Genomic DNA, 12068 nt, shown 5'->3' with positions numbered 1-12068 from the left:
AAAATAAAAGTCTCTCAGAAAAATTTTTATTTAAAAGTCATTTTGGTTACATTTGTCAATCTTTAAAGACATATTTACTTGTTGAGACACACGTGTGTCACGCGAAGCTGTGGGCGGGACTTCAAAAGTGGTCCTTGTATTTGGCTATGGGGCGGTGCTTCAATTCTACTTTAGTTTAGTTTAGATGTTTATTTTCAAACCTGCATTCTAAATTTTCTCACAAAACAACATAACAGGCAACATAAACAACATATTATAAAAGTGCATGGTTTGAAAAGGGAGTGGATGAAGCAAACGCTTATATAATTCCAAACCCTTCACATTCAACAGAAAATACAATACAAAACAATATACAACCAAAATACTTAAAAACAAAACAAAAACAATATTCTAATACAATACATACAGGGAACAATTGTCACTATATAATGATATAAGACAAGCAAAAAACAAAACATCACACATACTTACACAAGACACTGGCCCAAACACTCACTGACCCTATACTCTCTCACCACTGGCATCATGCTGAGGGCATCACTCTCTGTGCTCTATATATTTCTTTAGTACTCTTTTTTTAAATAAATATTTGAATTTAGTTATATTTGAACATAATTTTAAATCATCATCCAAATCATTCCAAAGTTTCACTCCCCGCACTGAGATACACATAGATTTTAGAGTGGTTCTATAATTCGGCAAGTATTTATTTTTATTTCCTCTTAATGTGTACCTATGATGAGCATCTCTATCATGGAATAAGTTTTGAACATTAGAAGGCAAAGAGTTTTGAGATGCCCTAAACATAATTTGAACAGTTTTAAAATTAATCACATCTTGTAATTTAAGTTCATCTAACTTTACAAACAATGGATTTGAATGATGTCTATAGTGAACACCTGAAACAATCCTGATAGCCTTTTTCTGCAGAGTAATCAAGGGCTGTAAATGGGTTTTATAACAGTTTCCCCAAATTTCAACACAATAATATAAGTATGACATAATAAAGGAATGATACAGTAAGAGTCGTGCTTTCATATTCAATAAATTACATGATCTTTTCATCATTCCAACACATTTAGCCACTTTGGTCCTCAGGTAACTTATGTGGGGTTTCCAAGAAATCTTTTCATCTATTATAACACCCAAAAATATATTATGTTGAACCTTTTCTATATGTATGTCATCAATAACGATATTAACAGGTGTATTAGATTTACGATTACTAAACAACATGATTTTTGTCTTTTTCAAATTCAATGACAATTTGTTAATATTAAACCAGGTTTTTAACTTTACCAATTCCACAGTTACCGAGGCCAAAAGTTGCTCCAAGTTGTCATCAGTACAAAGAATGTTAGTGTCATCAGCAAAAAGGATAAATTTCATTTTCGCTGATAACCTACATATTTCATTAATATACATTAAAAATAAAGTTGGTCCAAGTATTGACCCCTGCGGTATCCCACAAGTTATTTCTAGAAACCCTGATCTGAATTGATCAACCTCAACAATCTGACTCCTGTCGTCTAGATAGCTCACCAACCATTTTTTTGCTATTCCCCTTATGCCATAGTCCTCCATCTTTTTTATTAAAATCTGATGATCAATGGTATCAAAAGCCTTTTGGAGATCAATAAAGATTCCTAAAACAAATTTATTTCTTTCAGTACCATCTGTAATTTCTTCCAATAAATCAATTAATGCATGTGATGTAGATCTATTCTCCCTGAACCCATATTGACAATCAGATAATAATTGGTGTTAATCGATAAAACTCCGGAGTCTGTTATCGTATAATTTTTCTAAAATTTTGGAAAACTGTGGCAGAAGGGAAACAGGCCGATAATTATTAAAATAATGTTTATCCCCTGACTTAAATATTGGTATGACTTTAGCAGTTTTCATTTGCGATGGGAATAGACCAAGTTGAAAGGATAAGTTACAAATATATGTGAATGGATTTATAATTTCTTCTGCAACATTACGAACAATCCTCATGTCAATATTATATATGTCTTGGGATATTTTATTTTTAGAATTCTTAATTACTTTCATAACTTCCCTCTCATCGGTTGGAACAAGAAACATAGTATTTGAATTTATATCAGTTAGTCCCTTAATGTGTTCGTTTGTAGATGGAATTTTATTTGCCAGTTCAGGTCCAACGTTGACAAAAAAATTATTAAATCTGTCCGCAATCACTGTTTTTCCTCGTATAATTGTACCATTTTCTACAAAATACTCCGGATAACATGAGCTGCTAGAACCACGACCAATAACAGTGTTCAAGACTTTCCAAATTGCTTTTGTATCATCTTTCTTATTAATCAATAAATTAGTATAATATTCACTCCTAGTTACTCTCAATATTCTAGTTAATTTATTTTTATATATTTTATACTTTTGTTCAGTTTCACTAGTTCTGTACCTAAGAAAGTGCTTATATAAAAGATTTTTCTTTTTACACGAGTTCGCAAGCCCTTTTGTTATCCAAGGTGTTTTTGTGTGTTTTCTTGTTGTACATTTTTTGATGGGACAATGTTTATCATAGAGTGTAATAAAAATATCAAGAAAATGATCGAATGCCACATTTACATCTGACAATTGGTAAATCGGTTCCCAATTTTGGTTTGCCAATTCATTTTTCAGTGCTATAATTGAATAATCAGTTATAACTCTACGGTAATATTCACTCTGTACAGTTTTAGATAATTTACAGTTAAGATCGTATACCATAAACACTGGTAAGTGATCACTAACATCATTCACTAATAAACCGCCTGTTATATTATTGTTAAAAATATTACAAAATATATTATCTATGAGTGTAGCACTGTGTGAGGTTATTCTAGTGGGTCTAGTAATAAGTGGGTACAAACCCAATGAAAACATGGTGTCAAGGAACTCCTCTGTACTTTTGTGTTTGTGTGGATTCAACAAATTAATATTAAAATCTCCACATATAATATATTTTTTGTTATTATTAGTAAATATTTTTTCTATCCATTCCCTGAATAATGCCAAGTCAGATCCCGGCATCCTATAAATACAACTTACAATAATATTTCTATTTTTTGAAAGTACCAATTCAACAGTCACACATTCAAATAGATCATCCACCACTAAACACATGTTGTCAACAATATTACAAGGAATATCTTTATCTATATAGAGAGCCACCCCACCTCCTCTCTTGTTTGTCCGGTTTGTATAAAACATTTCGTAACCATTTATATCAAACTCACATATTTTATCATCATTCAACCATGTTTCTGATATAGCTATGATATTAAAATGAGACTTAAAAAGATTCAGGTAGTCTTGAATGGCTTCAAAATTGGATTGTAAACTCCTACTGTTAAAATGAATCAGAGAAATATTCTTATCTAAAGTAAATGTCTTCTCATATGTACTATTAGTATAATATAAACAATCATTTTTTGTATTTAAAAGGATATTACTGTCGGGATCAATTGAGTCCATACATATTGGTAATGTATAATCAACTTGATCTGATAAACTATTCATTGTGTCTAAATTTAGTGTATTTATATGGAATTCATCCTCAACTTCGAAGGAACTACCATCACTATCAGAATTATACATCTGTTATTATATCAGAAACATGATTAAAGGTAGAGGGTGTATGATCATCACAGAATGAGGGCCCCAGACACACAACAAGAACAAACACACAACAACATAAACTTTTAAGAAGACACATACCCAAACTCTCACTCACAGACACACATACACACACACACACACGTACACACACAGAGTACATACGCACTTACACAACACAGATAATAAAGCAAAATTAAGGTAAAACAAGAAAATAAAGATAAGTAAGATGCCTATGAGGCACTGACTATTAATATACATTTTATTATTTTATTTAGTGTTTTGCTGCATTCTTAGAATTAATTTAAGGCACTGGGAGAAAAAAAAAAAAAAAAAAAAACATTATGAATATAACAGGGAAAAACATATATATATATAAGTAACTAAAACTAATATGACACAGGTAACTTACGGCAAACACAGAAATACTGAACTTATCGGGCTACCGCTATAAATATTACATCGTCCTTGTCAAAAAAAGAGGAAAAACAGAAAAAGTCCAGCTAAACTTAAGACTTTATACTTAGCAGCAGCCCTCGGCTAGTACGTGCTTACCGTTTATTTATCAGTACTTACTTCCCCTCCGGGAGGTCGCAATAAAACTTCTCAGCATCTTTGGGACAGTGAAAAAGTTTTGGCTTCCCTTCCACGATTACCCTCAGCGTACTGGGATACTGCAGGGAGTATTTGATATCGGCGGCACGGAGCTTTTTCTTCACCGGGTCAAACTCCCTGCGTTTTTTCACAAGACCAGGACTGAAATCCGGGTAGATGTAGATCGTAGATTCTCCTATCTTTAACTGCGGTAAAGTTAGTTTTATGTTTGAGATTCGTTTGATATTCAAATTCAAACTCATTAAACTCTCTGTGCACACCATGTTTTGAGCCCAAACCAGTGTAAATGCACATAAAAAAGGGTTCTCTTCATGGCACAAGGCTTAAAATCACAGAAAAAAATATTATTAATTAAGCTTTAAAAACAATTAAACAATTTAACCAAATGATATTATGACATCAAACCAATGCATAAATCTTCCAAAAAATACCCTCTTCATGGCACAAGACTCTATTTGGGGAATTTGCATTTTATACTTTTTATACAAATTTTAATACTTTAAATAAATAAAATTTTCTAAATCCATAAAACTTCGAGACCGTTTGTCATAGATGTGTCAAACCAACTGCAAGTTACCCCGAATAAACCCCCCTCTATGACACAAGACCTATTTTGGGCATTTCTATACGTAACATTTTATATCGATTATTTTATGCCTTTAAATCCATTAAACTCAAAGAGCTTCTGTCATAGACGTGTAAAACCAACTGCAAATTACTCTAAATAATCCCCCTTCTATGACAGAAGAGCTTATTTGGGCCCTTTCCATACTGTATGTAACATTTTATATAGATTATTTTATGCCTTTAAATACATTAAACTCAAAGAGCTTCTGTCATAGACCTGTCAAACAAACTGCAAATTACTCAGAATAATCCCCCTTCTATGACACAAGAGCTTATTTGGGCCCTTTCCATACTGTATGTAACATTTTATATAGATTATTTTATGCCTTTAAATCCATTAAACTCAAAGAGCTTCTGTCATAGACGTGTAAAACCAACTGCAAATTTCTCTGAATAATCCCCCCTCTATGACACAAGAGCTGTTTTGGGCACTTTCCATATACGTAACATTTTATATAGGTTATTTTATGCCTTTAAATCCATTAAACTCAAAGAGTTTTTGTCATAGACGTGTCAAATCAACTGCATATTACTCAGAATAATCCCCCTTCTATGACACAAGAGCTTATTTGGGCCCTTTCCATACTGTATGTAACATTTTATATAGATTATTTTATGCCTTTAAATACATTAAACTCAAAGAGCTTCTGTCATAGACCTGTCAAACAAACTGCAAATTACTCAGAATAATCCCCCTTCTATGACACAAGAGCTTATTTGGGCCCTTTCCATACTGTATGTAACATTTTATATAGGTTATTTTATGCCTTTAAATCCATTAAACTCAAAGAGCTTCTGTCATAGACGTGTAAAACCAACTGCAAATTTCTCTGAATAATCCCCCTTCTATGACACAAGAGCTGTTTTGGGCACTTTCCATATACGTAACATTTTATATAGGTTATTTTATGCCTTTAAATCCATTAAACTCAAAGAGTTTTTGTCATAGACGTGTCAAATCAACTGCATATTACTCAGAATAATCCCCCTTCTATGACACAAGAGCTTATTTGGGCCCTTTCCATACTGTATGTAACATTTTATATAGATTATTTTATGCCTTTAAATACATTAAACTCAAAGAGCTTCTGTCATAGACCTGTCAAACAAACTGCAAATTACTCAGAATAATCCCCCTTCTATGACACAAGAGCTTATTTGGGCCCTTTCCATACTGTATGTAACATTTTATATAGATTATTTTATGCCTTTAAATCCATTAAACTCAAAGAGCTTCTGTCATAGACGTGTCAAACCAACTGCACATTACTCAGAATAATCCCCCTTCTATGACACAAGAGCTTATTTGGGCCCTTTCCATACTGTATGTAACATTTTATATAGATTATTTTATGCCTTTAAATACATTAAACTCAAAGAGCTTCTGTCATAGACGTGTAAAACCAACTGCAAATTTCTCTGAATAATCCCCCCTCTATGACACAAGAGCTTTTTTTGGGCACTTTCCATATACGTAACATTTTATATAGGTTATTTTATGCCTTTAAATCCATTAAACTCAAAGAGTTTTTGTCATAGACGTGTCAAATCAACTGCATATTACTCAGAATAATCCCCCTTCTGACACAAGAGCTATTTTGCGTGTTTTCCGTACATAACATTTTATATAGATAATTTTATGCCTTTAAATTCATTAAACTCAAAGAGCGTTTGTCATAAACGTGTCAAACCAACTGCAAATTACTCAGAATAATCCCCCTTCTATGACACGAGCTATTTTGGGCATTTTCTATAGGTTACATTTAATATAGATTATATATGCCTTTAAATCCATTAAACTCAAAGAGCGTTTGTCATAGACATGTCAAACCAACTGCACATTACTCTGAATAATCCCCCTTCTATGACACAAGAGCTATTTTGGGCACTTTCCATACGTACTATTTTATATAGATTATTTTATGCCGTTAAATCCATTAAACTAAAATAGCGTTTGTCATAGACATGTCAAACCAACTGAACATTACTCCAAATAATCCCACTTCTATGACACAAGAGCTTATTTGGGCACTTTCCATACATAAGTTTAATGGATTTAAAGGCATGAAATAATCTTTATAAAATGTTACGTACGGAAAGTGCCCAAAATAGTTCTTGTGTCATAGAGGGGGAATTATTCGGAGTAATGTGCAGTTGGTTTGACATGTCTCTTACGTATAGAAAATGCCCAAATTAGCTCTTGTGTCTATGACAAATGCTCTTTGAGTTAAATGGATTTAAAGGCATAAAATAATCTATAAAAAGTTACGTATGGAAAGTGCCCAAATAAACTCTTGTGTCATAGAAAGGGGGATTATTCAGAGTAATTTGCAGTTGGTTTTTAACGATTATGACAAACGCTTTTTGAGTTTTATGGATTTAAAGGCATAAAATAATCTATATAAAATGTAATGTATAGAAAGTGCCCAAATAAGCTCTTGAAATTGGATTATTCGGGGTAATGTTCAGTTGGTTTGACACGTCTATGACAAACACTCTTTGAGTTTAATGAATTTAAAGCCATAAAATAATCTATAACATGTTAGGTATGGAAAGTGCCCAAAATAGCTGTTGTGTCATAGAGTGGGGATTATTCAGAGTAATCTGCAGTTGTTTTGACATGTCTATGGCAGAAGCTCTTTGAGTTTAATAGATTTATAGGCATAAAATAATCTATATGAAATGTAATTTATAGAAAATGCCCAAAATAGCTCTTGTGTCATAGAAGGGGGATTATTCATAGTAATGTGCAGTTGGTTTGACACGTCTATGACAGAAGCTCTTTGAGTTTAATGGATTTAAAGCCATAAAATAATCTATATAAAATGTTAGGTATGGAAAATGCCCAAAATAGCTCTTGTGTCATAGAGTGGGGATTATTCAGAGTAATCTGCAGTTGTTTTGACATGTCTATGGCAGAAGCTCTTTGAGTTTAATAGATTTATAGGCATAAAATAATCTATATGAAATGTAACTTATAGAAAATGCCCAAAATAGCTCTTGTGTCATAGAAGGGGGATTATTCATAGTAATGTGCAGTTGGTTTGACACGTCTATTACAGAAGCTCTTTGAGTTTAATGGATTTAAAGCCATAAAATAATCTATATAAAATGTTAGGTATGGAAAATGCCCAAAATAGCTCTTGTGTCATAGAGTGGGGATTATTCAGAGTAATCTGCAGTTGTTTTGACATGTCTATGGCAGAAGCTCTTTGAGTTTAATAGATTTAAAAGCATAAAATAATCTATATAAAATATAATGTATGAAAAGTGCCCAAATAAACTCTTGGGTCATAGAAGGGGGATTATTCAGAGTAATTTGCAGTTGGTTTGACATGTCTATGACAGAAGCTCTTTGAGTTTAAAGGATTTAAAGGCATAAAATAATCAATATGTTATGTATGGAAAGTGCCCAAAATAGCTCTTGTGTCATAGAGTGGGGATTATTCAGAGTAATTTGCAGTTGGTTTAACACGTCTATGACAGAAGCTCTTTGAGTTTAATGGATTTAAAGGCATAAAATAATCTATATAAAAAGTAACGTATGGAAAACGCCCAAAATATCTCTTGTGTCATAGAAGGGGGATTATTCATAGTAATGTGCAGTTGCTTTGACACGTCTATGACAGAAGCTCTTTGAGTTTAATGGATTTAAAGGCATAAAATAATCTATATAAAATGTTAGGTATGGAAAATGCCCAAAATAGCTCTTGTGTCATAGAGTGGGGATTATTCAGAGTAATCTGCAGTTGTTTTGACATGTCTATGGCAGAAGCTCTTTGAGTTTAATAGATTTATAGGCATAAAATAATCTATATGAAATGTAACTTATAGAAAATGCCCAAAATAGCTCTTGTGTCATAGAAGGGGGATTATTCATAGTAATGTGCAGTTGGTTTGACACGTCTATTACAGAAGCTCTTTGAGTTTAATGGATTTAAAGCCATAAAATAATCTATATAAAATGTTAGGTATGGAAAATGCCCAAAATAGCTCTTGTGTCATAGAGTGGGGATTATTCAGAGTAATCTGCAGTTGTTTTGACATGTCTATGGCAGAAGCTCTTTGAGTTTAATAGATTTAAAAGCATAAAATAATCTATATAAAATATAATGTATGAAAAGTGCCCAAATAAACTCTTGGGTCATAGAAGGGGGATTATTCAGAGTAATTTGCAGTTGGTTTGACATGTCTATGACAGAAGCTCTTTGAGTTTAAAGGATTTAAAGGCATAAAATAATCAATATGTTATGTATGGAAAGTGCCCAAAATAGCTCTTGTGTCATAGAGTGGGGATTATTCAGAGTAATTTGCAGTTGGTTTAACACGTCTATGACAGAAGCTCTTTGAGTTTAATGGATTTAAAGGCATAAAATAATCTATATAAAAAGTAACGTATGGAAAACGCCCAAAATATCTCTTGTGTCATAGAAGGGGGATTATTCATAGTAATGTGCAGTTGCTTTGACACGTCTATGACAGAAGCTCTTTGAGTTTAATGGATTTAAAGGCATAAAATAATCTATATAAAATGTAACGTATAGAAAACGCCCAAAATAGCTCTTGTGTGATAGAAGGGGGATTATTCTTAGTAATGTGCAGTTGGTTTTACACGTCTATGACAGAAGCTCTTTGAGTTTAATGTATTTAAAGGCATAAAATAATCTATATAAAATGTTACATACAGTATGGAAAGTGCCCAAATAAGCTCTTGTGTCATATAGTGGGGATTATTCTGAGTAATTTGCAGTTGGTTTTACACGTCTATGACAGAAGTTCTTTGAGTTAAATGGATTTAAAGGCATAAAATAATCTACATAAAATGTAACGTATAGAAAATGCCCAAAATAGCTCTTGTGTCATAGAAGGGGGATTATTCAGAGTAATGTGCAGTTGGTTTAACATGTCTATGACAAACGCTCTTTCAGTTTAATAAATTTAAAGCCATAAAATAATCTATATAACATGTTAGGTATGGAAAGTGCCCAAAATAGCTCTTGTGTCATATAGTGGGGATTATTCTGAGTAATCTGCAGTTGTTTTGACATGTCTATGGCAGAAGCTCTTTGAGTTTAATAGATTTAAAAGCATAAAATAATCTATATGAAATGTAACATATAGAAAACGCCCAAAATAGCTCTTGTGTCATAGAAGGGGGATTATTCAGAGTAATTTGCAGTAATAGATTTAAAATCATAAAATAATCTATATGAAATGTAACATATAGAAAACGCCCAAAATAGCTCTTGTGTCATAGAAGGGGGATTATTCAGAGTAATTTGCAGTTGGTTTAACACATCTATGACAGAAGCTCTTTGAGTTTAATGGATTTAAAGCCCTAAAATAATCTATATAAAATGTTAGGTATGGAAAGTGCCCAAAAGAGCTCTTGTGTCATAGAGTGGGGATTATTCAGAGTAATCTGCAGTTGGTTTGACACGTCTATGACAGAAGCTCTTTAAGTTTAATGGATTTAAAGGCATAAAATAATCTATATAAAATGTTACGTATGGAAGTGCCCAAAGAAGCTCTTTTGTCATAGAAGGGGGATTATTCAGAGTAATTTGCAGTTGGTTTAACACATCTATGACAGAAGCTCTTTGAGTTTAATGGATTTAAAGCCCTAAAATAATCTATATAAAATGTTAGGTATGGAAAGTGCCCAAAAGAGCTCTTGTGTCATAGAGTGGGGATTATTCAGAGTAATCTGCAGTTGGTTTGACACGTCTATGACAAACGCTCTTTGAGTTTAATGGATTTAAAGGCATAAAATAATCTATATAAAATGTTACGTATAGAAATGCCCAAAATAGGTCTTGTGTCATAGAGGGGGGTTTATTCGGGGTAACTTGCAGTTGGTTTGACACGTCTATGACAAACGGTCTCGAAGTTTAATGGATTTAGAAAATTTCATTTATTTGAAGTATTAAAATTTGTATAAAAAGTATAAAATGCAAATTCCCCAAATAGAGTCTTGTGCCATGAAGAGGGTATTTTTTGGAAGATTTATGCGTTCGTTTGATGTCATAATATCATTTAATTAAATTGTTTAATTGATTTTAAAGCTTAATTAAAAATATTTAATTAATCTGTGATTTTAAGCCTTGTGCCATGAAGAGAACCCTTTTTTATGTGCATTTACACTGGTTTGGGCTCAAAACATGGTGTGCACAGAGAGTTTAATGAGTTTGAATTTGAATATCAAACGAATCTCAAACATAAAACTAACTTTACCGCAGTCTATCACTAGAGTCCTCCTCTCCCGGGCCAGTCTCATGATCTTCACCTTGTCCTGGAAATTCAAGAATTTTACCAGGATCGGCCTTGGAAGTTCACCAGACCTAGTCGAGCGGACGAATGTTGGTAAGCGATGAGCCCTCTCCACAACAGGCGCCGTGGGAAAATGTTCCTTACTTTGACGTCATAGATTTCCGAATTCCACACTGGCTTGTTTTACTGGCTTGGTGCCAAAAACAGTTATATTTCAGTAGCACGGACGTTTTCAGTTCTGAAACTTGCAGGATGTTCATTTAAGTATGATGACCTCTTATATAACAAATTATCAAGTTAAAATTGAGTATTTGATTCACCGCTCCTTTAAGGGCTGCCCATAGCACTACATAAGAATATCCTGATCACAATTTGTTAATTCATTCTTTTGTCAGTAAAAAGGATTTTTGTACTTGTTAAAGAGCAGTTCACACAAAACTTGAAGTTAATTTGAAATTATTTGCAGTAGATGGCATTTAAAACTGAACCGTATTTAAAACTGTAGACTTGTAATATTTGCTCTTTGGTGTATTCATTTTATTTCAGTACGATAACACAGAGAGTTTTATAATATGGCCCTACATCATTTTTCAAATGGGAAATGTCAAGGTATGTGCCCATGCAGAAATGATATGTTCTTGTTAATGCTTTTATCATATTGGCGAAATATATTATTTCATTAATACAGTAACTGAATTGTTCTTCACAGAAAATAATTTTCAGCAGCCATGATTTGAATAGTTTTATAGATGTTATTTTGACAAGTTTAGTAAAAAAAAAAAAAAGGAAAACGTGATACATAATAAAAAAAATACATACAGTACATATGAGCCAAGGTATTAGAAAAACATAATGTCTGTGAGATTAACAGGAATTGGAAGGAGAAAGAAATGAAAAGCTAACATGATTTGTGTGTGAGACGCATTTTT

The sequence above is a fragment of the Paramisgurnus dabryanus genome, chromosome 22 (genome assembly GCF_030506205.2).
Source record: "Paramisgurnus dabryanus chromosome 22, PD_genome_1.1, whole genome shotgun sequence".
Taxonomy (NCBI): Eukaryota; Metazoa; Chordata; class Actinopteri; order Cypriniformes; family Cobitidae; genus Paramisgurnus; species Paramisgurnus dabryanus.
This window is presented reverse-complemented; position numbering follows the sequence as displayed.